Source organism: Falco peregrinus, chromosome 3 (genome assembly GCF_023634155.1).
Source record: "Falco peregrinus isolate bFalPer1 chromosome 3, bFalPer1.pri, whole genome shotgun sequence".
NCBI classification, from domain to species: Eukaryota; Metazoa; Chordata; class Aves; order Falconiformes; family Falconidae; genus Falco; species Falco peregrinus.
The window spans coordinates 10287552-10313597 of NC_073723.1; the positions used below are offsets into that span (position 1 = coordinate 10287552).

At 37.6% G+C, this 26046-nt stretch overlaps 1 protein-coding gene across 8 annotated transcripts in view; it reads left to right on the forward strand.

Annotated features, from left to right (window-relative positions):
• Positions 1-26046, forward strand: part of CDH18 (cadherin 18) — a 337247-nt gene that overhangs the window by 105238 nt on the left and 205963 nt on the right. For 5 of the 8 annotated variants that reach the window (XM_027784808.2, XM_027784809.2, XM_055800598.1 and 2 more), the window contains 2 exons: positions 18102-18192; positions 20505-20578. The gene's annotated coding sequence lies outside the window, so the exon portion shown is untranslated. The remainder of the gene's footprint in view (positions 1-18101; positions 18193-20504; positions 20579-26046) is intronic. The other 3 variants (XM_013298152.3, XM_055800596.1, XM_055800597.1) reach the window with 1 other exon arrangement.

Genomic DNA, 26046 nt, shown 5'->3' on the forward strand with positions numbered 1-26046 from the left:
GTGTGTGATGTAACTTTGTTTAAATATCATTACACACACAAGATACCTTGCTCTGTCCAAATGAGCCAAACCCCCCACTCTTTTCCATCAGTGGCATCACTTTTGAAGATACTTCTGTAATAACCTTTTTTCACAGCAGTTGTCAAATTAAAGGCATACGTGCTGAAGGCATATAAAAAAAGCTGTAGAGAGGGCATGGGATATCTGATGGAGAATAATTTTGTCTTGAGGTTATTTTTGAGAGCTAGGTTTAATAAATGAACAGAAATACTTTGTGCTGTTGTGTACTTGGGTGTTGTCTTGCAGCATGGTTATTTGCTTTGCTGTTGTGTAGACTTAGATGATAAAGAGATATCTTGGTGACAAAATAAATATTTATTTCTGGTACAGGGGAAAATGTGGGAAAAAAGAATGTTAAAGCAAATAAATTGGATTATTTTTACCTCTAGAAAGAGTTTTCTTATTTTACAGACATATGTCTTATTTTGGGAATTATGACAGCAGCAGCCTGTGAGCTTTAGTGGTTCTTAAAGAAGTCTTAAACACCACTGTTCCTAAACTTTCACTTAGAGGTGAGCCCTAAGAAGAAGAGAAAATTTTGTTTAATGATACAGCTGTGATCATGCCCAAGTCTTTCCACTGTGGAGATTATCTAACTAGGGAAAACAGGATTCGCATTACTTCTCTTTATTTACTGTTGAGTGTTTTAGTAAGTATGTTAGAGACCTAAAAAGTAAAATCAGCATTTTAACATTTTCTATTGATGCTTTCATTCATATTTTATAAACCTGTTCAAAATAAAGTAAACCACAAAGAAGTGCATACTAGCTTAGTGAATGAGAACTTGTATTCTTATATAGGTACAATAAAATATTATTTTTTTATTTCTGTAATTGAATATGAGTCCAAAGAAGCGAAGAAACAGAGGTTTAAGCCTACATAATTTGACCTCTTTGCATAGTTGTTAGACTTTACATCTCACATCTGGGGAGCCTCCTTATTATTTGAAAAATAAATTTATTTTATCGAGGAATGTGAATGTGAGATAATTTTATATCCTGCTGTGAGTTTACTATTGACCACTGCTTTCTAGTGCATATGGAAGTTGTACAACTTATGTGCATTATAAATGAACAGGATGATCTGTGGACTCCTAATAAAGTGACTGAGGTGTTTTGCTTATAGCTATGTCTTTAGCAGATACAGTAAAGAAAGGCACTAAGAATCATGCAAAATATTTATTTCCTTTATTCTTGGTTACAGTTTCAGCTTTATTTGAGCTAAGTTGTAGTGAACCTTCTCTCCCCAGTTCACACTTTCCACTGAAACAATCCAGCTTTCTCAGCTGTGATCTTCATCCTTCTCATCCACTACCAGTGCCCCTGAAGGTGTCGGAGATTCTCAGGGAGGATGTCTATGGAGTTCACCTACTGCATATTTAGAATTCAGAGGAGACTTGCCTGTTCTTAACATGTATTTTGGGTGCAGTTGAAACTCACAATCTTCACTCCATTTGTACAGTCCAGCCCATAGACCCATACATAGTCTGTATGGCAGTAAGTTGCAGACTCATATACAGGGTATCTTGGTTCTCCAAGGCAGAATACAAATGAGTAGCGAAGTCAGAGACTATATGTTCCAGCTGGCACAGATGAATGAACAGCAAAATAAGTGTGGGGCACCTGTGAGAAGAGAGAGGAGGAACTGATGTGTTTGTATACTTCATATGAGCTTTTTTTTTTCTCTTTGACAGCCTTTTTTCACACTGTCACTCAGCTCCTCTTGCTATTATTTTAAAAGACCTTTTTTGGAAAAATAATTTGGCCTGCAGGCCACTCAGCTCTTCCTGAGAGTGTCTGAGAAAACAGCATTCCATCAATGCCTTTTTCCCCTTTTACCTGTGCTTTCTTAAGCTGTGGTTTCTGAAACCAAGCAATTTATTTCAGAATTCAAGCCTGAATTTAAAAAGAAAATCAGCAGGGTTCTGCTTCCTTTAGCATGTAAGACAGATTTAAAACATCTTATTGCACCGTCCAGGCTCAGAAAACATATCTAAAGAAGTCAGGATTCATTATGCTGTTCCCCATCCCCAAAACCGATGTCTGATAATTTAGTACTTGGGGTTATCAGTATTAAGCTTCTGTATGAATTACTAAAATTTGAGGCATCACACAAAAGTTGCTGTGTTGATAAGCCATATTTCTGTGATGAAAGGCTTTAGTATTTTTTAGTTAATGTGCAAAATGAAATAAAAGAGATGTTGGAAAAAAGTGTATCTGTGTGCACTTCTCACAGGAGAATGGTATCTACACATGAAGTGTATGAGACAGTATGAGGATGCAGTGGAGCACTTGTTTATTACTGGTCAGACTGTCCTTTATTAATTTCATTGCTTTATAGTAATCCAAAGTTGTCATTCTAATTGTGTATAAATTTTAAAATTCTTTAAAAAAAACAAACCAAAACAAAAATCCCCTATCTTTTCCATTGGTAAGTATGGTAGCTGGTAGCTGACCATCTGCATGCCACTCAAAGGCAGTGGGTTAATACATGAAAATAAAGTGGTATAATAAATTTGAAAAAGCCAGTTCATTCAGATAAGTGATGTACCTTGTAGGATTTAGTAAACCAGTTTGGATGAAATGAATGATTCCTCAAAACACAGATCTTTTAGTTATACATATAAGGAGATATAAATGTGTCACTTGTATGCAGCCCTATTACATCTGTGAGTAAAATGTTAGTAAAATGTTAGCATTACATGTGGAATATGATTTTAAGTTGCGGGGGGGGGCATGGGTGGGGGGTGTTTGGGTTGGGTTGGGTTTTTTTCTCCACTGAAAGAGAAAATAAAACAATCGTGTGGTTACATGGTGTATTTACTCTGTGGATCTCAAAGTAGATAGGGGGAAAAACCTACTCCACCTGAGGTTATTGTTCTCATAGAGTTGTAGGATTAAAATCAATCACTTGAATTGCAAAAACACATTGGAAGCTAGAACAGTCTTTGAGGTGAAGACGTGTTAGTTATTGCAGGAAGAGTTGTCCCCATAAAGAATAAGCACTGTGCCTTTATGTTATCGGTCACATTTAAAAGTAACCGTAACATTCTTGGCAGAGTTTTGGCTTGAATGCACAGAGCATTGCCCTGGTGCAGGTGACAAGCCAGTAAAGAGCTGTGAGTAATGATCATCACACAGGTCAACCTGAATATCAGTGGTAGACATCTGCTATGAGTTGCATGACCGAAAGGAAGAAGTAAATGAAGTCTCTGACCAGCTTAAGGAAGTCTCATGACTGGTAAAGTCATGGAAGGTCTTATGCACCTTAGTATCTACTGGAAAGGCAATGTAACATGGCAGAGTGCAAGCAAACCAAGAGGTGCCTCTCGTGTGTTGAAGACCATTTCTTGACACAGGTGATCAGTCAGCCAACAAGGGCAGATGTTCTGCAGACTTGTTATTCACAAATGAGGAAGAACTAGCTAAAGGTGTGAAGGTCAGTGGTGGACATAATTGCAGTGACCATGAGACTGTACAGTTTAAAATTCTGAAAAAAGTCAGTAAAACAAGTAGAATCACAAACCTGGACTTGAGGAGAATAAACTTTGGCTTGTTTGGGAATGTTGGCGGAATCCCTCAGGAGTCTACGCTGGAGAACAAAAAGTCCCAGGGCAGCTGGTTGACCTTCAAGGACAACCTCATCAGCTAGAGTGGGCTATGACAGTGTGCAGAAAGTTGCACAGATACGGCAGAAGACCATCACAGTTGTACAGGAGAATCTCAACTGAAGATAAGCAAAATTGGAAAGTACACAAAAGGTGGAAGTCGGGATGGTCTTCCTGGTTGCTTCCTACAGAGGCATTGCCCAAGTGTGTAGAGATGAGGCTAGGAAAACCATAGCTTGGTTGGATCAAGGACTGTAAAAGCAACAAGATGGGCTTTTGTAAGTGCATTGGCAGCAAAAGGCAGCCTAGAGAAGCTGGTCCCGGTTCACAGAGGGGCAAGAGGATCTGACAGCAAAGGGCATGGAAAAGGCCAAGGCCCTCGGAGCCTTTTTTTGCCTTGCTTTTGACTGCTCAGGTCTGTTCCTTTAGACCTCCCAGGCTCCTGAGCCTACCTGCAGAAACTGGGGTGTCAGGTCTTGCCCTCGGCAGACGTGGATAAAACTAGGTAATTCTTAAGCCAATCGAACATACCACAGTCCGTGGGACCAAGTAGGCTGCATCTGACTGAGGGTGCTGAGGGAGTTGACCAGTGTTGCAATGACGCTGCTCTCTCCTGTCTTTGAAAATTTGTGGTGATCAGCAACCGTTCCTGGTGACGGGAGAAGGGCATACACCCATCTTCAAAAAGGATCCAGGGTTGGTAAGCCTAACCGCAGTTTCTGGGAGAGTTTAGAAGCCATGTGTAATCACATGAAGGACAAGATAATGCTTGGGAGCAGTCGGCCTAGATTTAGCAAGGGCAAATCATGGCTGACCAACTTAACTGTCATCTGTGACAGCTGGCTCTGAAGACAATGGGAATAAATGGTCTTTACCTTGATTTTTAGCAACGTTTTCAATGCTGTCTCCCATATTATTCCTATAGCCAGATTTGTTGAGATACTGGCTGCAAACGTTGACTGTAAATTGGTGAAAATAGGCTGTACCACCAAGATCAGAGGGTTGTGAGCAGTGGTGCAAAATTCAGTTGGAGGCCAGTGGCTAGTGTTGTCCCTCAAGGACTGCAGCTGGAGACAACACTGTTTTCATGTCTTTTCATGTCATTTCGTATTAATGATCTGGAAAACGGGGTGGACTGCACTCCTGGGAAGATTGCAGACAAACCTTGACAGACAAGACAAATGAGCTGAAATTCACAAAGGCAAGTGCTACATCTTGCATCTAGGTTGGAATAATTTACCATGTAGCAGTACAGGCTTGGTGCCAGCAGGACCGAAAGCATCTTTGCAGAAAAGGCTGTGGGTGGATCCTGGTAAAGAAAGCCATGCAAAGAAAGCCAGCTTCATTCAGCAGTGTATTAGCAAGAAAGTAGCCAGGATGTTGAGGGGAGTAATTTTCTCCCTCTGTTTAAGCACTTGTGAGACTCTATATGCAGCATTGTGACCAGTTTGAGCACCCCTTGGCAGGAAAGACATTGATGTACTGGACTGGATCCAAGGAGGAGCTACTGAGATGGTCAAGGGATTAGAGTACATGATATATGAGAAGAGGTTTAGAGAGCTGGGTTAGTTTAGCCCTAAGGTAAAGAGCAGGGAGGTCTTCCTACTGTCTTCAGCTGCTTGGTGAGATGGTACAGAGAAGATGGAGATGGATTCTTAGTGCTGCATGACAATAAAGCAAAATGCAATGGGCACAAGCTGAAGCATGAGGAATTTTGGTCAGAAAAAAATAAATGTAATGAAAGCAGTCAAATACTGGCACAGGTTTCCCAGGGCGGTATGGAATCTGCAACTTGTAGGTATGCTAAACTTGACTGGACAAGTCCTGGAATAGCCTGGTCTCTTGGACTTGTTTTGGTCCCATCCAGCCTAAGTAATTCTACAGTTCTGTAATCACTGCTTAAAATAGGTTAGGTGATTTGAAAGGGAGTGGGGGTGGTGGGGGTGGCATGGGTATAAAATAAATATTTACAGTACTTAACTTTTAGTCTTAAAGTTTTCTTTATTGCTTGAATGTATAGCTTTGTTGTGTTTCTGGGCAACTAGATGAATAGTCTGAAAGGCATCATTGCCAGTTTATTTCTGGCAGAAATTATGAAAGGCATATGGGAAAGCGCTTGTTAAGAGCTCCTGAGTTTTCCCTTCTGACTTCCAGAAATGTGCTGTATTTAAGTGTTATGGATAAGCATTGCAGATGCTTCTGACTTTATCCGAATTGAACTCCACTGTCAAAAAAATTGAGATTTGTTCATTATTTATGATGAGTCCACAAATAAATGGAAGCAAGACCAATCACACAGTGCTGGGTTTGTGAGCACTTTTTGGTTTTTCACACAGTTGCTAAAAGATCAGTAGAGCTTTTTGTATGACAAACATTTTTGTTACATAAGAACATCGTTCAGTGAAAACCGTTTTCATTAAAAGAATTCATGCCTTTATTGGAAGTAGAGCCATGACCTTAATATCACTTTGTCATTTCACTGCACTATTTAAACAGAAAGAAAAACCCCACAAAAACATCCCTGATTAGCCTGAAAGCGAGCCTGCAATAACCATTCTTAGTCATTAATATTTCTAGGGGTAAAGCATATTCTGCTCCTAGTAGAAATACCTGAATATCTGAAGATATAAATAAACTCCCAGTGGTAATTAAGACTGACTTGGATTTTAAAGGTGGTGTTGAGTTTTTTGGTAGTTTTGTTTTGTTATTTAAATCCATTGAACTGAGAAAAGTACTCTCATCTGGACAAAATATTCCAGTGCTGTTAATTTGCCAACAGTTCTGGGCTCTAAGGAAATACATAAATACAAACCAGAGATTTATATCACTGTGAAGAGCAAAATGCTTAACTGTAAGTTTTGTGAGCATCTCTAACTGTAGTGGCTGTACTGTACTTAGTCACCAGCCTTTCACAGTTATGCAAATTAAACTTCTTTTCTTTTAATGTGCCAGAAGTACATGAGCAATGATACGTACTTACAATTTGTCAGTAAAAGTGTACAAAAATTATTTATGCCAATTAAAAGAAGTATTTGTAGAAATTAATTGGTAATTCTAGGCACTGAAGTACCGGAGACATAAATTTTTATGTGTTGCTAACTGCAACATCAACAGCATCCTTAGAAACCTTAGGGAGCTTGACTGTCAAAACTGTCAAAATTATAGGCAGGGCCATTTGATAGCTGTGATGGTGTTTTCTACCTAGAGATGGACTGAAAGAGGTGACCCTTATGTGACATTCATTGTAAAATTTTGCTGCAGGACAGAGGAAGAGACTGTAGCTATAATTTTACTTCCCATTAGCTGTCAGTTGGAAATCTGTTGGGAAGATATCCTATTCACAGATTTCTTCATAAAAGAGCCTAAAATTACATATTTGAGCATATTCAGTTGACAGTTACATGAAAGTAATGACACAATGGAGAGGAAATAAATACTTTAAAGCCCATTAAACTTAGTTAGTTCCACACGTGAATGGAATTTTCCTTAGAACATGCCCTCCGTGGGATGAATATAATTTAAAGGAGAATATAATTTAAAGGTAGGTGAAACAAGAAATAGTCTTGTAATTACACATATTAAAGGACTACTCTTAACATTAAGCAGCATGTGATAATTATTTTTTACTCTTCTGTATTCTGCAATTTTCAGTTTGCACTATTTTGCTTAATGCATTTGCAAGTGAATTACTTTCAGACATGACAGTCAGGGTGTGGTGTACCTGAGAATGCTCTAATAACTTCTTATAGAGTGGTTAGATCACAAATACTCAACCTGATTGATTGACTCAACTACTTAGTTAAGACTGAGGGAGGGGGAGAGTGAGTTGATTGTTGGGAAGATTTTGATCTTGGCAGGTGATTTGCAGGTTGTGCTAAGTCCCTTACAGCCTATGTGAACCTGTAGCCTCTCCAATTTTTGCAAGAAGAGTGTGAAATTCCTTTGCTGAGCAATTTCAGTCACAGATGCAAAAATCCAACTGTAGGAAGCAGGACAATTGTCTTTTGAGTTAAACAGTTAGATGGGTGTCTGGCTCTGACATGGGTGTAAGCTGGGGGAAAGGAATGGTTTTCTGGATCAGACAGAATTACATTTCCAGTGGAAACAGAGAATGCCTTTAGAATCTGCCCAGTGTAGGAAATTCAGATGAAAGTTTCTTTATCCTGTAGAGCTACAAGGCTAAACCCTGCCACTTGACATAGAATATATGATGAGTTTCAGTGATCCTTATGGAAAGACCCACCCTGTGAGAGAAGCTGGATCAAACTCTGTATGTTTCATTTTGTTCAGGCTTGCGGGTAAACCGTTGGTAGAGTTTAAAGACTCTGAAGAGAAGAGAGTTCCTGCCTGTAACTTACCAATCAACAAAACAGTTGTGAATTCTTTTTGCTTTTTTTTTTTTTGCCTTTTTTTTTTTTTTTTTTTTAACAATGTACATTAATTATTAGGGGCACCTATGTAGATATTTCTCTTCTAAGCACTACAAAAGTTGCAACTGGAAAATTAATTATTTTCTTTTTTTGTATACTTTTCCCAGCACATCTCGTTACTGGCTTTTCAGGTCTTTGGTCAACATTTTGTCCCTTCTTCTTGGTCATAAAATATCTATGTCATCACTTAAGACCGTTATTCAAGAAACATCTTAACAAAAGCAGTATGCTCATGTGCTCTTTCTGCTTTAGAACATAGACTGGGAGGGAGGATAGGTTGATTTCCAAGGGTGCAGATTCAAACTGAAGTCCCATCTGCATCCCAGTTGCAACTCCATGTTCAGCTAAAAAGAAAACACATTGTCACACTTCCTCCTTCCAACTTGCATCTGTTTAAATATGAACAGGATGTCCCACAAAGAAAAGGGAAGTGATACAGTGAATATCTGAGGATTCTCTTCTGTTCTTTGAAATAGCAGTTCCCTAATACTTAAATGAGAGCTTCTACATTTTCATGTCAGCAGGGTTAGAATACTAGCAGTCATTGAAGAACACCATGTCAAGTCACTAAACCATCTTGCCTTTGCTGATCCTTACTTTTTGTGATTTTAGGACCACATGGAAAACACTGAACAGTGAATGGAAATTACAGTTTGATGGAAAAATGGCCAACAATATAAAAACCCAATAAACTAAAAATGAAAGTAGCACTCAGAGAACTTGACCTCTTTAATGAATAACTATGTTTAGTTAACTATCCCAGTTAACTACCTTTGCCAGGTAACTATCCTTGCAGATCTTCTTTTCTAGTAAACAGGCTAACACTTTTTTAGCTTTTGCTTATGAAATGTTATTCAGTGATTATCTAGAGTAATCTTTAGTAATATAATCTTTAAGTTTTTCAGAGCTTGTCCCCTAATTTTTCAAGCCTAAATTAGTATGAATAGTTCTTTCTTTCTGCATTGCAGTCTTTGTGTGTGGCATTTGAATATAAGACTTTCAAGATTTTAGGTATACAATTTGTGGATTTACACAAAGCAGTTCTTTGAGGACTTCAGACAGTTGAAGAATCATTTTTTAAAAAGATTTTTTTCCTGCTATATAGACAAAAGTGATCATATTTCATTTCTGGGTTTCAGATCAACACTTCCATAGAAAATATTTCTCTCAAAAACAATTGTGCCTTTAGAATTGGAAGAAGTTTAGAAAGCCACCTTTGACTGTGTGTATTAGTAAGTCTTTGCTCACCTTTTTCTGAATTCTTTGAAATAAATCAGATCTTGTTTTAAGGAAAGTAGAGATTAAGGTAAAAACATAATCTATACGGTCTTGTCAAATCTCTGGTGCCATTTAAACAAGTCATCTTATGAATACCTTATTCAGGCTATGTTTTTTTATTATTTGCAAATTGTTTTTAAATTACTCTTAGATTAGTGTTGGATATGAGGAAAACTAAGCATATTTTGGTGTGAATCCTTAAATTTTTATAACTTTTACCTGAAAATGGTATGTGTTATTCTGTTGGTAATAATTTGCTTATTTATATAGATTGTATCCCTTTAGTACCAACTTACGTCTCAGTCTTTTATGGATATCATGTTCGTAGCTCTTTGAAGTGGGAGGGGGCTATTATAGGTGGAAAACAACCCAAAGTTGGAAAAAAAAACCCCAAAGGTCAGGGGAAAAAAACCCACAAAAGTTGCTGAGGTGGGAAGGAAACAGAAATTTTCCAGAGTTGAGGATAGTATCTCTAATTTGAGACACCCATTTTATTTATTTCTCCACCCCTATTCAAATTTTACTCAAAATTATGGGAGGAAGAAGGAAGCAGAAAGACTTTCTAGTTTGTCATGAGAGAGCGAAGTTCTCTTAAGAGAAGCGCAGGAGTGTTTATGGCTAAATCCTTACGCATTTTTTGAGTGTCTCCTGATACTTCTCTGGCAACTGCTGTGTGTGTAACACCTACAAGTCAAACCAGGGGTTTAGTTTTTGAAATACAGACTTGAGAAGCTATAGTTTGACATAAAATCTTGGCAAAATGTTTCCAGGGTGTTAAGGCTCCTCCAATAAGTGGCCTCGGCATCTTTGAACACGCCAGTTTAAACACTGTCTACCTACATCTATTGACCTTTTCTGAGTCTAATGAAAAAATGAGTAATCACTGCATCAATGAACATGATGTACACAGGAGAGAACAAAAAGAAAAAAACCCCAAGTTTTTCTAGTAATTAAAATTCAGGGGATGTCTTGCCACCTTCCACTAGTCCAAAGGCAAAACACACTTGCCAGACTTTGCCCTTACACTTAGAAGGCCATAGAATATAAATCTTCCAACTCAATTTCCCTCTCTAACAAAACCAAAGTACTTTCCTGGAGATAGTTTTCCAGTTGGGGATTTATTAGTAAAAAAAAAAAAAAAAAAAAAAAAAAAAAGTGACTGATATATTAGATGGGGTTTTGAAAGAAGCTTCATTTACGAATAGATGTTTTCTTGCATCTAAATTGTCTTCATCTCTAGCATTCAAAGCTTTTGTTGTATCTTTCTTTATTATTATTTTTTCTCCTACATTTTTTCCATTTTAATTGTCTTGGATATTTCTTGGTATGCAGGAGAATCTCAGATTTTTCAGAAGAATTGTAAAGTTCAAACTGCTTGTTTGTGCTGAACATTCCATCAAAGGAAGAGTATCTTTCCTGGCTCAGCAAATATCCCCATGAAGTGACTAGATTGACTTTAAAATAGGAGACCTTTTTAAAGCCATTATGCTTAACTGTGTTCCCTGATAATTTTGTCTGCAGTAGAGACTTGCACCTTTGCAAAGATTATTTTTGGAAAGGTAGCATTTGGCACCTCAGGTGTATTTGTCAACACAAAATATTTTGGCAAGTTATTCCATAATGGCACAGAGTTTGCACATCCTTGTCAATATAAGAGGAAAAAGTAGAATGGAACAACAAAATATTTCTGTAAAAATTGATTCACCTGCTTTTTTTTAAATCTTCAGAAGTTTTTGCAGAGAGGAATTTTAATTTGCATCTTAACATTTTAAAACATGGCCTTCTTTTCATGGTGTTGATTACCCATCACTTCTGGATGTTTTATTAAAACTTTGTTCAGAACAACAGTGTTAAGGTCAAGCTCCTGGGTTGCGTGCATTTGCAAGTCCCTCATAACCTTACATGATAGCTAGGTGTCACTTTGTTTTTAGATCTGCCCCACTTCTGCCATTCTTTGGGGTTATTCAGCTCTTACGTTTGGGCTTGTGTACACCCAGGAAGCTGAGAGAAGGGGAGGAATGAAAAGGATTTAGCTATATTTTCCATATACATGGTGACCCTGGAGCAAGAGGAAAATAGGTTCTGGGTGGTGGTTTTGAGTTAACATGTCTCAGTGACACTGTAAGCAGAGTCATTCCTTGCTCAGAATAGTGATAGAAGGCACAGTACATCCCTAAACCTTGTTGGCAGCAGACCTTTTTAGAGTATATATTGAAGTCTTTCAGACATGGTGATTCTCTTTTTTTCCCCCTCTAGGATTTCAAAATTATTGATGAAAGATGCTTTCTGAGGAATATGAATGGGAAAATGTTTTTATCCACTTATTAATCTGCAGCACTAGCTTCTACCCCAAATTAAATACAGGAATAAACTGGTTTTATTTGGAAAAAATAAGTAGGAATCAGTATCAGAAAAATCCTTTTCCCATGCAAATAGAAGATTAGCAAAGATACTTAAATATGGATTTTCTGAAGTAGTATAATGTGCTATAAAACACATTACTGAAATACAGTTATAGGCAAGACAAAAATACAGAAAAAAATCCCGTATTGTTAATTATAGTTATTTGTAAATTGTATTAGTTATTTTCTTACATTATTGTATGATAGACATTCATATTGCAAGAAAATAAATAATTTTTTGAAAAGTTTTAATGCTTTTTGTGCTTTCACCACTTGCAAAAGCAGGGCGGGTCAGACAATCATAAACTTACCTCTTGGGATTGCTTCAAGATGTAACCTTGTTCAGTTATCTTTGTGCTTGAAATGGGTTCCATTTCAAGTGAAGATCTATGTTTTCCCTTTGAGTCTTCAATTTAGATGTGTTCAGAACCAAACAAAATATTTATATATATATATAGGAAACAAAACTTCAAATTTATAAAGGCTGCAACAATCATTTGTGTTTAGTGTGTGGATCTGATGATAGTAAATCTTGCTGTGAAAACACACTGAATAATTCCTAGGGAAGCACATTACAGCTTTGAAAAAATCTTTACATCCTGAAAGGAACAGGCCAATATCCTTGAATCACATAACAGTAGATATCCCAACAAACAGTAGTTTGTGCTTGGTCCAATTACTGTAAAGTTGTATACTTGCATTCTATTATATACTATAAAACATTCAAACATCAAACCTTAATGCAAAATCTGTCACGGTTATACTCCTACAAAGCTAGAGACTTAGAGACTTCAAGTGTGTACTTGAAAATCTTACTGTATCCCAGACATCCCTCAAGGACACCGGGAGTCACCAGGAGATGGTCCTGCTTCCATGGGCCTTGCAGTAGCATCTTGCCATGTCAGTCCTCCACTGCAGCCCCAGAGAGGCTGGGGCAGGTTTGGGTCTGGCATTCTTGTTAGGCTGTTCCAGGATCCAGTTTATAGATTTTAGTCATGCTTAGGTAAGGAATACTTTATTATCCAGTTATCCCTAACCAAACCCAATGAAAGCAAAGTAAAGATAAAATTAAAGTATGAGCACTTGTCTATAGCATTCAAAATGGACCACACAGTTTAAAATATTTTTAGGCTAAATAGATGAAGTGAAAGACATCGCAGTTAACCTTGCTGCAACATGCCTTATGTCAAATTATCTGTTCTTTCCTCATCGAGTTGACTTATATCCATGTTGTCAAGATGGCAGTCAGGGCTGTACTCTTTCTGCTTGCCTTAAACCTCAAATTACACTTGCTCAGAAGCTTTTGTAAGATAATTGACAAAGCACTCTTGGTGGTCTCTTACATTTCATCATATAAGGTCTTTCATTAGATGTTAACATTCTGTAGCAACCTGTACTTTACTATTGTATGTGACAAAAAGATCTCTGCAGGGTAACTGAATGATAACTGCTAACATTTGACTGAGATGTATAGCATGCTGAGATCACCCATTTATATTTTTTCCCCCTACCTAGACATAATGTGGAAGTATACTAAAAAGAACACAGGAAACAGCAAGCAAGTGTTCATGATACATGAAAATTTGTAAAAAAGTTGTTAAAGAAATTACCGGTTTCTTGTCTTTGTTGCTTAAGACAACTTATGCCCAAACAGTATTAGGATGTTTAATTCTGAAGAATTTGTTTAGAATTGTTTAGAAGTTCCCTAACATGATTCTCCTTCTTAGGATGTTTAATTCTGAAGAATTTGTTTAGAATTGTTTAGAAGTTCCCTAACATGATTCTCCTTCACCAAGGGTGTCTTCCTTACTCCAGACTTTGCCATTGTCCTAAGGGGCCTGTGATTCCTGAAGGCTTTTTTTTTTTTTTCCAATAACGGTTGAGGTGAAAAAGGCATTGAGTACCTCAAGTCATAACACCTAATCAGAAACATGTTTGGCTTAATCCATTTGGTAGACAGTTTTCGTAGACCTTTGCCTGAATTCATGTCAGGGTGTTATAGATCAGAGTTTTTCTAGGTCCTCTGGATTTTATATCCGTGGAGCTGGGAGTCTGCCTATACCAGGTGTTTATGCCTCAGTGTCACAGCAGGAGGCACCAAGGTACCAGTGAATTTAGGATTCCTGAGCTTTTTTATGTGGAATGCAAACACAGCCTGGAGGTTGTAGGGCACTTTCCCTGGATCCACTGTTTTTTTTCCTGGATCCAACAGTTTAGAAATACTGATGTCCTACGGAAGCTAGTTCATATTACTGAGCTAATTTTGTTTGCTCTGTTTTTGTGGTGACTAAACACTGCTGAACAGAGTTAAGTAGCTAAGTGGCTTATCAGCTAATTTATTTTCCCTACTTCTTGAACTTTACTGATTATATGTTGTGGCATAAGTAGTTAATGTTGACTACATGTAAACCTCAGTTATGAGTTTCTAAAACCTGTTACATATTTGTTCAGTAAATAGATTCCCTGAAATTATATATATTTATCCTTTTATACTTTAAATGTGTATTATTTCTCCTTAGCCAGTGTAGGGAGAAAAGCTGTAGCACTAAAAGCCTGATTTCGTTCTGCTCCTGCACATGGAATCCATTTGCTCAGTGGGATTCTAGCTAAGTATAGAAACAAGAACAGTACACTGAGGAATGCATGCACCTAACAGAGACCAGAAAGCCTCCAACCTTAAGCTTTGCTAATGGCAAATGATCTTGGTGATCTTACTTTGCTGCATCTCAGGCAAGAATTAGAGAAAAGGGGAAAACCTGCCTTGCTCACTTCAAACTTATTTGATAATAGCTGTCCTATTATTTTAAATTGCTATCTGTGTGTTCTATTTGCTTGAAGACATAGAAGGCAGTGCTGAACTTCTTGTCTTAATCTGCCAGGAGCTTTTCTGTTGACACAGCTGGGATATAAGTTAAAACATAACTGGTTGCTCTGATCAGTAATGTGTAGCAGTTTACAAATAGTAGCACTGTTTGTGCAATGAGCTTTAGTCTGTTTTTGCTGTAAGCCTGCTGCAATTACTGGAGCCACACAAGGGATGAATCCTCACACAGTTAAAGTAAAGGCTTTGAATACACACTCTCCGTTTTGTCTAATGCTTGGTCAAAAGGTGTACCAAATTGTTTAGGATACTTTTTTTTTTCTTAAAATTTTTTTTTTTCCTTTAGTCACAAGTGAAAAGAATAACCACATACAGTGTTTGTTCCTCGTTGGTAATAATAACTACTGTACAGTGGCAGAGGCGACTTTAGAAATTTTTAAAATAATCATTTCAGAACCAGCATTTCCACACTTTAAATTGATTCCCAGAAGTTGTTTCCTAAAGGTTTTCTCTGTCAGTCACTGTCAGGACCGATGAATATATAAGTAGCCGTTCTTTAGCAAGTACACAAAACACTTCTGTTAATTGAAATGTATTCTTTTTCACTCTGCCCATGTTTTATAAGTTTACTCTGCCCATGTTTTATAAGTATTTTAGATTTCCAGAGGATCATCTAGGGTCATTCTGTTGGCAGAAGTTATCATTATGTGTGTTGTTATTGGATTTGTGATGCTATGCTGTAGTTTTCTACAGAGCAATTGGGAAAATATCAATAATGTTACAAAGCAGGTGGTTAGTTCATACTACATATATTCTTCATTAAGAACTACCTGAATAGTAACATTATGAAAGACATCTATAGGAATCCAGAGCATTCAGCAGCTTCCAAGAAATACTATACATGGATAGTTTGAAATAAAGTAATTGGTTTCTGAAGTCATTTAACAAGCTTTTTATTTCTGCCTGAGAATAAAATCAACACTGGTAAAGCAAGCCATATCTGGAGTCTAAATTCCTAGTCTTAATTATAATAATATCAATAAAACTTTTACACAATAAAGAAAGGATGTAGGATGAGGAAGGCAATGTTGAGGGCTGATAGGAATAAGCAAAGTTAATGGGTTGGTATGATAAATAGACACACTGTGTTTGGGCTTATAACAGTGTCTACTAGAAATTGTGAGAATTATTTTCTTCTTAGAAAGGACAGATAAATGCCAGACACCACCACCACCACCACCCCCCCCCAAAAAATACATGCAGGAATTACCCTAATATTTATAAATAGAATTACAAACTCGTATCTCTTGCTGACTCTGTGAGTAGCTGCATTTTCCTGCATTTGATTTAAATGGCTGTAGTTGCAGTAAGTGGTGGAATGTGTCGTGCTTTATTTTGCTAGATCTCAAGAATGTAAATGAGTTCTTTATATATATTTTTCCCAATTATTAGTCAGTTTTAAAGAAATAAATTTCCGAATGCACTTTATACTATATTGTAATGAGCTACTGAAGGAAGAGCAGGTTACGTAGTTTAAAAATGATTTAAAAATATTACTTCAGGCCCTTTTAATGCAAAAGATACATGAGACTGTTTGGAACATAGGAGGTAGCAGACATGTAGGGGGCTGAGGTCCGGCCATTACAGATTGAGTGTTAAAAGCCTGCTACTATCGGGTAGATTGTTCAGCCCACTCTTTTGGTCATTTAGTTCTAAAAAGCAAGCAGAGAATAACAAAATGCTGAGTAGGGCATTTTCAGATTGCGCTACTACAATTTAGTGTTCACCCAGTTTGTCTTGTGCTCCTAACTCCATTGAACTTACCTAACGTCTTACTGCTCCAGGTGCTACTGAGCTCCTTGGTAACTTTTTATTCATTTCCCGATCAGTTCCTCAGCTAACCGTTTCCTTACGCTAAGCAGTTGCTTCCACAACAATCACACTGAACAGTCAACAAGACTTCTTGAAGCCCGTCATTTTTCTGTAGAAAGTTTTATTCAGTAAGGTCAAAACTCAGTTTGTTAAATATGTAAGTATAAGCAAGTTCACTACTTCAGTTGCTGTAACAGTATTGCCTCAAACTATAGGTTTTGGGAGGTTTAGAAACCTTTACTACAAAATTTGCATAGCAATACATCAGTTGTGTTCTGGTTCCTCTAGAACCTCATTGGGATATCAGCAACGAAACAAGTCTGTACAATATTGATCCCACCTATAATTTCAAGGAAAAATTACAGACCTAAAAATAAGAACAGCATTAGTAAACTGTTTTGTGCTGGTTTGAAAACAATGTCTTATTTCTGTGCATGCCTGTGGTTTTTGTCTTGTGATTATACTGCAATCCAGAAAGGAGAAAAACATTTTCTTACTTGTTAAGACCTATGAAAAAACTTTATTTTATTACAAATTGACAAATGTAATCATTTTCCTTTTCTATTCATCATTAGATAAATGTTCACTGGTGCAGTTGGTTTTGTGGGATGCCATGAAGAACTATTAAGAAGCAACAACTTTTTCCTTTCTACAAGATACTCCGTTGTAACCCTTTGAAAAGGGACAGAGGAAATAAAAAGCTGTAGGAGAAATTTATGGTTGATTTTTTTTAATAGAAAATAAAATCTGGTTAGCTTTGAATTCTTTAGTAAATAATTATGGAGTTTTGACATTCTTTATGTCTAGAAAAAGGAGTTTGGAATTACTCTTTTCTAATTAATGCATATGTTGGAATGCTGCAAAAGCACTGGGACTGTAGGGCTTGGGATGCTGACAGCATGGTACTTCAGACTATAAGTTTCTAATTTTATTGTTGAGATTTTTTTCTTTTTATTATCCTGTTTTGCAGAGTAATCAGTTCTGAGTATTGTCTCCAGCTTCGTATGTAATCATTCCAATATTCTTAAAAATGCATTATTAACATATTTTAAAAATATTTTACAATGAATAGCATTTAATATACAAGTTTAACTTATGCAACCTTTTAACCTCACCTTGCATATTTCCATACTGTACTTTTTCCCATTAAAAAAATGTAAATGCATCCTGTATTTAAGAGTTGACATGAAATCATTTGGATTGAACCAGCACAAGAAAGTAAGGGAAGAATCTGAGATAGGGAACTGTTCAGGCAGGTATTGCTTGTTGTTTCTGTGGAAGAAAGGGGTCTCATAGCAGCTCTCACTTCTGCTTTCCCTGTGTTCTAATGGCAAAACCAGTTGGTAGCACCATGGCCTTGCTTTGCCTCTTCTGCTTTTCCGTTGGTGGTTTGCAGTCACCTTCTCCTTTAGAGCTCTCCATGGGTTCTGAAAAAGAGGACTGAAAAGTGGTTTGCCCTTTCTATTCCTTGATCTTTCTTCCCAGATCTCTTCTGCAAAGTTTGCAGTGGTAATATTTTATTTTTTATGGATTAGCCTTTGGACCCGGTGCAGTGGAACCACCACACCATTGTCCTGGTTTGCGCCCTCCCAACATTGTGTTCTGACTCCAACTCTGTTTTCATTCTGCAGGACTTGAGCATACAGAGAAACCCCTAGCAAGAGCAGCTGTCCTGGCAGGTGTCGTTCTGGAGATGATAAAGATGAAATTAATTTGAAAGAGGTGAGGAAGGGAGATTAATTAAGCACTTGATAAAGTACTCTGTCTATAGAAAAGAAACATTATTTTTTGTTACAGGAGCTCTTACCTCTAACCAGAGGTTTCCTGTGGTGCAAGAATAGAATAACACAAATTTTTGAAAATATTGCTCCCCAAGAAAAACAAAAAGGTATTTTCTTGATAAAATTTTCATTGTAGCATTGGTAAATTTTCTTTTTTTTTCTTTTTCTGTGAAAATAAAGAAAAATCTTTGGAAAGCAGGTTGGTGGCTAAGGTACTTGGAATGCATTGGATATTAGAAAAACCTGTCTCACGTTCTGCTACAGCTGCCTTGCAGTACTTCTGCGGGTTGGTTGCCGTCATGGGAAGTCTGGGGGTGAGGCAGCTGCAAGAAGGGAACAGCTCAGCTCACTGACACAGGTTTCCATTTCTGCGCTGGCTGGGTATTGCCACAGGACAGCTGGGGCAGGGTGTACGCGCAGGGGTGTATGACAAACTTAGCGTTTTGGTACAGCGTGCATGCTCACACCTGACAACGCCGCGGCGCCCCTGCTCATGGCCATGGCCAGCACCGCCGGCTGGGGGGAGAGGCCATTCCGTGCGGTGGTGGCCGTGCCCCAGGACGCTGGGGCAGCCCTGCTCCCCTGCAGGCCTCACCCCGGGCTCTCAGTGCTGAGTCAGCAGCCCCCTCCTTCGTGGGGGTTAGCAGGGGCCTTGCTGATCCCGTCACATCCAGCCAGTCACTTTGGCTTTTTCCGCAGCTAAACCCACGGCGCTGTTACCAGCTGGCTTGCCACTACCTTTTAGTCTCCTGCCCCAAAGGTTGTGAAGTTGGTGGCAGGTCATCTGTGCTTCTCTCCTGCACGCACCTACACTAGTACAGCGGGCAATGTTGTTCAGACCTCATTTTATCGAAATGCTGCTTTCAAGTTTGTTTTACCCCATGATATTCAGCATGCCTTGTTTTTCTGTTTGTAAGATGGAGATAATGGCTTCTTTCATTCAAAGAATGTTTCTCTTCAAAAATACATTTTTTAATGCATTTTCACCTGTGCAGTACAGGGGCTGTCTCCTGGTGGTGTGTGAAGAGTGGCTGCGCATAGCACAACAGGGCTCTTAGGGTAGTCTTTCAGCATCACCACCCACTGCTGTGAATAGACAGAAATTTTGTAACTGGTGGTGGGCATTTAAAAGCTGTGTCTGGTGTTGACAAGAGGTATGAAAATGCTGCTGACTTTCCTTTTAGAAATCATACCGTTCCTATTTCATGTTTTAGTCATGATGAGCTTTTACATGCTTTGTGAAACATGTCTGTGTTTAAGATGGTGACATCTCTAACATACGTTTCGTCTGAAATGACTGTTTAAAGTTTAATTTTCTTAGATGCTATCTGTTGTCCTGTAAGTGAGGCTTACTTTAAATTGTAGATGTTTCACCACGCTAATTTTATGGGAATAATTCCAGCATATTTGATTTCTGCCAGAATTGCAGTTATTAATATCTCTGTTGAATGGCCAGTGTTAGCACAGCATTGCTTGCTGATACCGATACCTTTGGGGAATGTGAAGTAATCAACAGCTATCACGTAATTCAGAGAATGTAAGCTTCTCACAGCTGCCTTTTTTTCAATTGCATTTTCTCCCATGGAAATTTGTAGCTTTTGTATTAAAAAAAAATAAAAAATCAAAAGCTTCTTCAGAGAAGTTTAATTCAGTATTGAGGGGCAACATATTTTGACTTGCAAATTATAATAAATAAATAAATAAATGTAATATAAATGCGGTGGTAGGCACAAACCCTGGCCATTCCTTTGATACACTAGACTGCTGGAGAAGGCATTAGAAAAAATTATTTTGAAATATTCATGGTTCACAGTATTGTAAAAAATAGAAAATTGAGATAAGTGAGGGTGATGGATTTGCTCTTTTTACATTTACATTTAGTATATTTTTAATATCATTGCTTCTCTTTTTTGGTGTTTTTTTCCTCTTTCTTTCTTTCTCTCTTTTTCTTTCTCTCTCTTTTTCTGTCTTTCATTCTCTTTTTCTGTCTTTCTCTCTCTTTTTCTGTCTTTCTCTCTCTCTCTCTCTCTCTCTCTCTCTCTCTCGGTGTTACCTTTATGCCCCACCATAGTGTTCTTCTGAAGGGTTTTTAATTTCAGAGATTCTTATTACCTGTTACGAGAAAAAGTTCAATGCCAATGTTACACTGCTTTTGACTTCCTCTGGAAGAGATTTTTATAGTGAAATAACCTCTCCCTCAGTTCCTTGAATTCTGACATGTGTGGGGTTTTTTTGTTTTTTGTTTCCCTGCAGCTAAAGAGGCAGTAGGTTCGATTTGGCAAGTCATTTGGAAAAGGAGTGGAGAAGTGCCCTGTAACCGCTGAACGGTAAGTGCCTGTTTTACCTGCTATTTTAGCTACAGAAGTAAGTAGGATATACAGATGGATTGGTATGAAACTTTTATAGTCCTGAGAAGCATATAAAAATGTGCACACGTGGAAGTCTAACTATTCTGAAACTGAAATACTTTTTTTAAAAAAACAAAAGGCCAAGAGATTTGCTTGGATGTAATTATGGATGAGGTCGTGAGCAGTGTTGAGGTATACAGAGTAAATTACTGAAAGCCAAAACTGAGAAGTACATTAAGTGACATTCTGTTAAATTGATTTGGATACTAAGTAGTTTTAAATATTCAGTATAGAAAGTCTCTAAAATTAGAGGGCGCAGTGTGGATGTGTGCAAACAACTCTGCCCTTGGAAACTGGGAACTAATTGAATAAAGACATGCCTGTCGGCTTTATTTGCATGCTACTAAAAATGTCACTCTGTTTTATACTGTATATGACTGTCAGCTCTGTTTGCACCGTGCTTGTCTGTTAATTCAAATGCTTTTTTAAATCATGTCAGATTAAAATTTCTTTTTCAAAATCCAGGTGTTAACTGCTTTGTATTTCACCCCAGGAGAAAATATTCCTGCAGCAGAAAGCAATATATAATAATGAATCTTACAGGGTAGATTTGGATGTGAGAACATAAACTAGAACTGTAATGTTTGACGCTTGGACTTAGAAATTTTAGACATATTTGCAAGTGTATTAAGCACTTAAGCTGTTATTTGAGGACAGTCATGCAAGAAAAAATATTTCAACTCTGCACCTAATATACAATATATTTAAAACCTTCACCACATCAACAAATTGTTTTAAAAATTAAATTTCTGCTTTCCTTAGGATTGAAAATATGAAAGCAACTGAGACAGAAGTTCGTAATATTGATGTAGTTTTATTAGCTTAGGAATTATGAACATAGCTTTAATATATTGTAGTGCCTTTTGTTTATACACAAGTGCAGGGAAGTAGAATGCCATAAGATCTCCCGACTCTCGGACAAACTGCTTTCTGCAGCTTTTTGAATACACAGAATCTTGATCCTTTTACAGCAATAAACAGCAGGCTTGGGAAGCAAAGGAACAGTGTCATGTTTTAGTTAAGTAGGACTAGCTGGAAGAAGTGTGGGGTATGCTTTTTTGTGTGGATGTAACTGAGATGCAGATTTGACCCAGGCAAACCAATCTGCTTGCTCATTGCTACCAGATGGACTGCTCCCAGCTGTGTTCCTCTCTCCTTTGTAGTAACATGGCTGATGCTTATTCATTCCCCTGGGAAGCCAGCTGCAGCACAACCACAGAAAGACTGACTCAGCAAAAAAAGCTGAAGGGTTTTCTGTCCATTAAGTGGGCTAGACTGAAGTGAGAAGGCAGGAAATCAGAAGAAAACTGGAGGAAGTGGACTGCATATTTTGGTAGCTCTAGAATGTTGGAGGAAACCGTGTGTTGCCTAGTGACAACATTCCTCTATCCATGAAATTTAGATGCACTACCTCTGTCTCACCTCCTCCTACAGTCTCCTTGGGCTTTGGGTGGAAGCTAACTTCAACTGCTGAATAATGAATACAGGATTGTTAGAAAGGAAGGAAGGAAGGAACTAAGCAAGTGAGGGAATTGATAAAATTACACAAACTACAAGGATTGTAGGCTGATAATGGAAGATTAGGGTGTTTTTAAATAAATATATTTTTAGGAATGACTGTAAGAATATAGGCCATCTCCTGTGGGTTGGTAGATGCATGGCTTGAGAAGTTATCTGAAAACAAGTTGCCATGGGGATATAGTTGCATTACTATACTGGAAATCAATGCCAAGGCTGTGTGGTAGATAGCAGTCATTGAATTGTAAGAATGATAAAAATAAAAATAAAAGTTTTCAATAAAATATTGGAAAGCATGATAAATGCCTGAATTTTAGGGGCAATAAGATAGCTGATGACCTTATTGTTAGAAGTACAGATTCTGACCTTAGGTTACTGGTATAAATCTTGTATAGTCCAGCAGGATCACAAGGGTTATTACCTAATGATTTTCCTACACATTTGGCATTAACTATTCTCTTGGTAAAGATTTTCATGGAAGAGACGGGAGAAAGTACCTGTGTTATGGGTCTGTAGATTGTTTCCTCATGTATTTCCAGAAAGATACTTCTTTTAAGCACAGAACTACAACACATTTTAGTGAGCTTGTGTCAGGGATAAGGAAAGATGACTTTGGCATTAGCTATCTGGGGCCTTGCACATGCATATGAGAAGGTTCATGGGTTTTGAAAGTGTTAAATCAGTGATGAACACTTGTTCTCATGGTCGGTAACTGTGCAGAGTGGGAGTATATTGATACCACTAGTACGTAACTGTCAGTGTTTATTTAAGAAATACTGGTAAATGAATATGAGCTGTTGTTATTGTGTGTTGATGTTGTTCTGGTGCTTGATTTTATTCTGGCATGTACGTTTCCGACGTGCTGGATTATATGATTGAGTGTCAAAATAAAGCGCAACTGTCTCATAAATTTTTTGCCTTCAGTCATTTATTTTGGTACATATCAAAGGATTGAGGCCTTGTGGGCTGTGTCTTACTACTAGTGCGTGTAGTCAGCTCCCCTGGAGTCCCATTTCCTTGCTCTCTGGTGAAAATGCAGTAAAAAATGAGTAAGACAAAAAAGTAGTCTCTGCTGCATTAGTTCCACAATGCTATTACCAAGCAGCTGTAGTAGGTGAGATGGAGCTCCATCTGTCTGTGACTTCCTCATTCTAAATTATTGGATCTGACCTTGGTTATGAAGAAGTGATTTTAGTTTTTCCTATCAACAGAAATAGATATCCTTTAGAAAGTGGACTTTAGAAATGCAGAAATAGATTTCCCTGTATTTAGAATGCTTGTGTTTAGAATAAGACAGTGTATGTATATAACATAATTACATAAAAACAATGATTTTGATCAGTTACAGCCCACATAATAAAAATAGTGAAGGGTAAAGGATGGGGGGGGGAAGGGGACAGACCCCCAAAAAACAACACAAGACTTTTCTATTTATCTATATAATTGGTTTTACAAAATCTACTTATTGCAGAAGTAGATTACTTTTCTTTCATGTGTGTAAGGCAAAAGAACTAAAGGTCATGGCAAAAAACAATAGGATGTATGGTAGAAGAAGTACAGCTAGATAATGCTATGAACCTACTATTATTGAGATAGATCAGTTCTTTGCATCTGTTTTTATCGTTTAGATAAAGTAAATTAATTGCTGCTTTTGGTAGGATATGGAGATTGCATATATGAATGATTTGCTATCTAAGGTATATTGTTTATCTTACAGTGTATATATCATGAGTATATAATATATATATTGTATATTATTGTATATATACAATATATATAGCTGAGTCCTTTGCTGTCAGAGCTGGCAAGCTGCTGTTTACAGAAAGTAGTTGCTCTTGTATGTATTCCCCATGTACAGACCAAAGAACTGGAGATGTTAAGTGTCAAGGAAGCAGCTATGTTAGAGGCTTTTTGGGTTGTTTACCGTTTTCCTGTCTCTCTCTTTAAATTATACACACCTTATTCATATCAACTGTTTCTTGCATGTTTTCAAAGTAAACGAAAATTCAGAATTGGAATGATAAGATCTAAAAAATAACCGTGGCATACTTTTTATTAGTTTAAAGCTTGAATTTGAAACTGACCAATACAATTCATTACGAAAACACTTGTAAAAGGTAACACTGCAGTTTAATTATAATTCCCCTTTAAATCTTTTCCCCAGTGTTTTCAAGAGTAATGTCAGTATAGCATACTATAATATTGAACTCCTTTTTATTATTTCTTCTCTATTGATTTAATTAACTGAGGTGAGTAATACCTGTTTTCATGAAATGTTGTAGAAAGTATTAGGGAAATTGTTACAAAAACTATGTACTGCTATCAGACTTAGAACTTACTATTTTCTAAACCTCATGCTTTATATTAGAAGGCTCTCTAGAGAGGGGAAAAAAGAGTATTTAACTCTTTGGAAAAGTAAAACAGATTACTGACATTTTTTTACTCGCTTTTATTTAGAGAAAATACTGTAAAATATTATTACTCTATTAAGTCGTCAGTGTTGATTCAGACCTATGTTGATTCTACAAGAATCTAATTTATTTTCATTACCTTTGGATAAGCACTGAATGGGATGGGTTTTACTCTACAGTTACATCTGTGTGTATATGCATCTTTTTATGTGTCTGTTTACCTTTTCATGCGTAAGAAATCTGCATTGTTACAATAATCACATAAGAGCCCTTCATCATGCAAAGAGCATGCACAAGCACTAAACACGTGTCAGTGTTGCTTAAATCTGACATAAGTATCTTTTACAGACTCTGTTCAGTCCTGAGACATGTATAATTCCAGCAATGTCAGCACCTCACCAATTCAGCATTTTAGAAAGTCTTAAAATTACAGCAATCTGCATGATGATGTGTAGCAGGTGACTTCATAATAATGAAAAAAACCCAGCTTTGTTCTTCTCTGTTGTGGTTTAACCCTGGCCAGCAACCCAGCCCCAGGCAGCTGCTCGCTCACTCCCCTCCCCCAGAGGGATGAGGAGGAGAATCAGAAAGGAATGTAAAACTCAAGGGTTGAGATAAGAACAATTTAATACTTTAAACAGAATTAAAATGAAATAATAATAATAAAAATGGTTATTATAATAATAGTAACAGTTATAACGGAAAGGTGGGGGAAAGGATAAAATCCAGAGGAAAAGTGAGACAGGAAAACAAGTGATGCACAGTACAACTGTTCACCACCCGCTGGCCGATGCCCAGCCAGTCCCCCAGCAATGAACCCCAGGCCCCAGCTAACCCCCCCCCCCAGCTTATATACCAAGCATGAAGTCCCATGATATGGAACATCGCTTTGCCTAGTTTGGGTCACCTGTCCTGGCTGTGTCCCCTCCCAATTTCCCGTGCCCCTCCAGCCCTCTGGCTGGCAGGGCCCAAGGAACTGAGAAGTCCTTGACTGAGTATAAACATCACCCAGCAACAACTGAAATCATCAGTGTGTTATCAATGTTGTTCTCACACCAAATCCAAACCACAGCCCTGCACCAGCTACTAAGAAGAAAGTTAATTCCATCCCCAGCTGAAACCAGGACATGCTCCTTTAAGAGAGAGGTCCCATCAGAAAACAAACAAACAAATAAACTATTTCACTGCTGTTTCTTCAGTCCAGGGTGGGGGTTGGGATGGAGCATCATTGCTGTACTAGCTTTTGTTCTATCAGCCATTACCTGGAAATTAAAGATGCTCCTGACAGACCTCTAGGAGTAGCCCCTTAGTCTCGTATTTGCTAAGTTGCTTTAGCCTCCTGTGAAAACAATTTGTCTACCAAGAAGGAATAGGCCTGAAGCTTCATTAATGCTATTATATTTGCATCAGATCAGGATCATGAACTTTTATTAGCTTTTTAAGCCTTTCTAATCACTG